This window comes from Trichechus manatus, unplaced genomic scaffold (assembly GCF_000243295.1).
Source record: "Trichechus manatus latirostris isolate Lorelei unplaced genomic scaffold, TriManLat1.0 scaffold00153, whole genome shotgun sequence".
NCBI lineage: Eukaryota > Metazoa > Chordata > Mammalia > Sirenia > Trichechidae > Trichechus > Trichechus manatus.
Window position 1 is genome coordinate 3,582,115 of NW_004444089.1, and position 5,281 is coordinate 3,587,395.

Below are 5,281 nucleotides of genomic sequence, written 5' to 3' on the forward strand. Positions count from 1 at the left end.
CAGGTACAGAGGGGAGGACAGGGCAGGTACAGAGGGGAGGACAGGGCAGGTGCAGGGAAGACAGGGCAGCTGCAGGGGGCAGGACAGGGCCGGTGTGGGGGGGGACAGGGCAGGCGCGGGGGGCACAGGACAGGTGCAGAGCAGGTGAGTTGTCAGCTGAGCTGTGGAAACAGGTTGCTCTGGATTATCTCCCGAGAGTGAAAGGCTATTGGGGTTGGAGTCTTATTTCTCCTGGCATACATCTTTAGTCCTCTGTCCGGCTTTGAATGTTCGCCATAAATGGCCCTGGTTTACCTAGCCAACACATTCCTGTCTCAGTTTCTCAGTGCCACCATCACAGAAATACCACCAGTGGGTGGGTGGCTTTAACGAACAGACATTTATTCTCTCACAGTTGGGAGGCAGGAGTCCGGATTCAGGGCACCAGCTCTAGGGGAAAGCTCTCTCTGTCGGCTCTGGGGAAGGTCCTCCTCCTTGGTTCCTTGGTGATCTTCCCGAGGTGTGGCCTCCGTCTTCCCCATCTCTGCTTGCTTGTTTGATCCTCTCTTTTATATCTCAAAAGAGACTGATTTAAGACCCACCCTGCCCACTACTCCTGCCTCATTAATATCAACAGAGAAAACCCATTCCCAAATGGGATTATAACCACAGGTATAGGGGTTAGGATTACAACGCTCATTTGGGGGACACAGTTCAATCCACAACGAGTCCCTAACAGGAACCTTCCACCTCCGTGACTCTGTCCTGGTCACCATCCTCGGACGCTCCCAGCTCTCCCTCACCTCTGTCTCCTTGGGTGTGCCGCTCTTCCTCCTGGTGAGCCACAGCCTCCCCACCTTCAAGGCCAGCTCAAGAACCATCTCCGCGTGGAGGAGACCCGCTCTTCCCTGACCTTAGTCCTCCTCGCCGACTCCCCTGGCTGGGACCACTAAGAGCAGGCAGGATGCCCCTGACCACCGACCTCACTCTCCTACGGCAGTGTACTGATGACCGCTTTCCCCCTGTGAGTCTTGGGCGGGCACCTTCTCTTAAACTTCTAAGCAAGTGCTAACAGTCTTCTAAGTAGCGGTGAACACTGTTGCTCTCGATCAGTGAATAAAAGGTGACAACAGTTGGTATTTATGGCAAGATTTCACACACGTTCTCAAAGGACTGGTGTTCACATGTCTTAAATCCTCACAATAAAATTACCAATGAAATATGAGTTTCATTTTAACAACAATAAGAACAAAATAATCTGAGGTGTTGAAGATGTTAAGTGACTCAGGCTAACTCATAAAAATTAAGTAAACTTAACCAAAAAAATGAAACTCATTGCTGTCGAGTAAATTCCAACTCAGAGCAACCCTATAGGACAGGGCAGAAGTGCTGCATAGGGTATCCAAGGAGCAGCTGGTGGATTCGAACTGCCGACCTTTTGGTTAGCAGCCATAGCTCTTAACCACTGCGCCACCAGGGCTCCAATCAAACCTAGGAAAGCTTTTTCTATAAAACTGACATATTTATTTAGTTACGTAAGAAATGCTTTGTCACACAACCTGGGTCCACCCAGCCAAGTCATTTAACAAAACAATGTACTCAGAGTGTCTTTATTACTTTAAAGAGTTAACAAGTAATAGATACTCGTTGCAGAAACATTAGAAAATAAATCACGTCCCCCTGGTGGCCCATAAGCCCACTCTCCACAGAGACGCCTCCTTCTGAAGCCCACAGCTACCAACAGATGACTATCTTTTCACAGTTTTCTCTGAATAGATGGAGACCTCCTTTCTTTGAACAGAAAAAGTGTGTGTGTGTGTGGGTGTGTGTGTATCTCTGTAACAGGCTTTTTGACTTAATGGAGGGGCGGTGAATATATCTGCATGGCAAATACACATCTGTGTCACCATTAATGACTGCATGCCTATGTAAATGGGTCCATGTTTTTTCTATCACATAGAAACAAATCTCTGTAACGAGCTTTCCTCTCTTTACGCTCTTGTCCATTATTTCCTTAGGATGAATTCCTAGAAGCAGAACTTACAGGTCAAGTGGTAAGCGCCTATTATATTGGTTTTAATTTAAACAATTAATAATTTTTTTAAATGAAATGCTGTCGTTGTTAGGTGCCATGGAGTCGGTTCTGACTCCTAGCGACCCCATGTACAACAGAACGAAACACTGGCTGGTCCTCCGCCATCCTCACAATCGTTATGCTTGAGCCCATTGTTGCAGCCACTGTGTCAATCCATCTTGTTGAGGGTCCTCCTCTTTTTCGCTGACCCTCTACTTTACCAAGCGTGATGTCCTTCTCCAGGGCCTGGCCCCTCCTGATAACATGTCCAAAGTACGTGAGATGAAGGAAATAGAAAAGTGATAAAGCAGATTCAGGAGACACACAATTTTTTTAGCACTCTGATGTACTTAATTTTTTTTAAAACCAGAAAAAACTCCAACTGTTTTTTTTTTTTTAAATAAATCCAAAGAATTTAAAGAGAAGATTTCCACATCCCAGCCACTTCAAAGTATGAAAACATACGGGCGAAAAGCACAGAAATCTAACATTGATTGGCAAAACACGAGATGTGCTAATTTCAAAAATATTTTCGTTAGTTCTTTAACCAATAAGAAACAAAGGTTAGAGGGTGAGCAGAAAAGGATGAGAAGCCCACATCTGGAAAGACCTACGTCTTCCGCATTTTAAAGAAAGTACCTAAGTTTTTATTTTCCTGATTCAAGAAATACATGTTCATTAGAGAAAAGTTAGAAAGTTACCTCAAAGAAAATAGATAACATGTGAATTTCCCAGGATCTGACAATACAGAAGTTAACCATACGGTTGACTCTTTTCTGTATGTGTGTGTTTTTTAACAATTTGCCATGGCCCTTCTACCACCCACCCTACCGCCTGAACAGTGGGACCGTGGCCTGGGACTTCAGCGCACCAGGCCATGTCCTCCAGGCTGAGGACCTCCCTCCCCCCCTGCTGAGCTGGGCCCTAGGCCTTCCATATTTACATAACCCACCCCACCCCAAAGCAGCGCCTGGGCCTCCCTGCTCCCCAGAACTGCCAACATGGCACCAAGGTTGACCTCACAGAGCCATCTTCCAGCTGCTTCTTCACTTCACAACACTTTCAAGATTTATCTCTATTAACCAACTTCTTAAGCATTAACTAATACCTTTCAAAATTTATGTAGCCTTCGCAAGTTTAAAAAGTTCTTTCACACGCGCTTAACCTTCACAATGGCCCTGGAGGTAGACAGAGCAGATGGCCCCACTTGACAGGAGAGGAAACTGAGGTGCAAAGGGCTGAGCGAAGATCACCATCGGTGAGTGGCTGCGCGTGGACTCCAAGGTCAGAGGTCTCTAGCCGTTTAGCAAACCATTTTTCTATCTAAGTCTGACAACTGGAAATTGTCAGAGGAGCTTTCTTAAATCATCTAACCTAATTCCTTCATTGTACTGTCACATAAGGAAAACAGGCCCAGAGATGCTAGGTGACCAGAGACTGTCCAAAGCCGACAGCTAGTTAGTGACCAAGTGGATCTAAAGGCAAAATCTTCAGACTCCCAGCCCAGTGCTCTCCCGGGCTGTCCCTAGAGAGAGGTTCTTCCGTAAGCTGGCCCCTCTGCTGGTGCCTTCTGTCAACCAGGAGTGAAAATCCTAAACGTGCAGAACGTTAGAGCGGGAGGGCCCTAAAGGGCTAGCCAGGCCAACCCACTCACTTTGCAGATGAAACTCGTGAGGTCCAAAGTCAGAGCCAGGACTCTACCCACAAAGCCTTCCGATGGTCGGTCCTATGCACCTTCCACTCGGCTGGTCACTTCCCTTCCGAGCAGTCACACGCAATCTGCTGGTGCCCAGGATGTTTATCTCCTCCTCTCACAGGGAAAGTGAAACCAAACAGGATTTCACATTCAGGCGACACCTGGCTGGTGACAAGGTGATCACCGTGGGTGTCAGAAAAGAAACAAGTTCTGCAGGTTCCAAGCTCCTGCTCTCAGCCTTCCTCCACCTCCCACCTGGTCAGGTCAGAGGCAGGGCCTCCGAGGCATTCCTGTAATCTGTGCAAAGCTGGCAACAGTCTTGCTAAAGGCTTCTGCTCCATAAATCAGCCGGGATCTTAATGAAAACTGGCAGCACTTCACAAGGTGGCCACGTTCCCTGACACCAGGCAGGCTCCGACCCTCCCGTCTCTGTCTGTCTCTGCCTGGGTCCCCTTCAGTTCAGCACCAACATACACTCCTCTGATCTTCTTGGGCGGTCTCCTAGCTCTAGGTCTAGCCTCCCTCCAGCGAGACCGAGAGCTCTCTGAGGGCATGGGGCCACGTCTTCGGTGAACACACACGTGGCCCACACTATCCGTGGCGCGGTCAGCTGTGGCCCCTACGCACAAGAAACTGACAGAAAGCTAAAGAAAACCGCGTGCAGAACCCGGACGCAGTCCTGGAGGAGTAAACAGGGGCCAGGAGCATCTACTGGCCGGCTGGGGCAGCCGCGAGGTGAAGGACAGCTGAGTCTTAAGTATCAGTCAGCCACGGAAGTGGGAGACCGGCCGGGCAGGCAGGGCAGCGACAGCCACGGCCAAGAGCAAACGCGCCGCGTTTACAGGGATCAACAGTTCGATGCTGCCGGCAGGGAGCGGCGGGCGTTCAGGCTGGAGAGGTGGGCCTAATGAGGTGGCCGCAGGCAGCGAGCCCGCAGGATGACCGCGGACCAGCCATGGGACACGCTCCTTACGCAATTCTCAACTAACCGAAATCGGGGCGCCCGGGGCGAGCTCTATCCAGGGCGGTCTGTCGCCGCCCCCTCCCCCGTGCACCTGTGCGCCTTCGCAGCTTGCAAAGCAAACGGAGGGGGTCTTCAAAGCGGGCCCCAAGGCCCCTGGCCACTGGCACTACCATCCTGGCACCCCTGCCCCCGGACCCCCGTCTTTTATCCGCTTCCGTTTAAAACGCCTGTTGACACACTGTGGCGGGTGCCTGCGCGCTAGCGGGTTTTCCCGAGCCCAGGCTGGGGAGGCTGGGGGCGGCGACAACTCCCTTGGCCTAGCTGGCACTAGGCCGGGCACGGCCCCCGGGAAGGGGCTTGCGCAAGGCAGTGCCGAGATCGGTCTCCCAGGGAAAGTACCGCATGGAAACGAACAGGGCGCTCTCCCTCCTCTCCCGCCCCGCGGCGCGCAGCAGCTCTACGCGCAGCGCACTCGGGCCGCGCCGGGCGGGCAGGGAACGCGGGCGCGGGCTCCGGGCAGGGCGCGTTCTGGGCACAGCCAGGCGGGCAGGGAACGTGGGCGCGAGCT

General features: G+C 51.4%; 1 protein-coding gene across 3 annotated transcripts in view; it reads right to left on the minus strand.

The window, feature by feature from the left end:
- N4BP2L1 (NEDD4 binding protein 2 like 1) overlaps window positions 1-5,281 on the minus strand; it is a 19,406-nt gene that overhangs the window by 13,370 nt on the left and 755 nt on the right. The gene's annotated exons all lie outside the window — the stretch shown is intronic.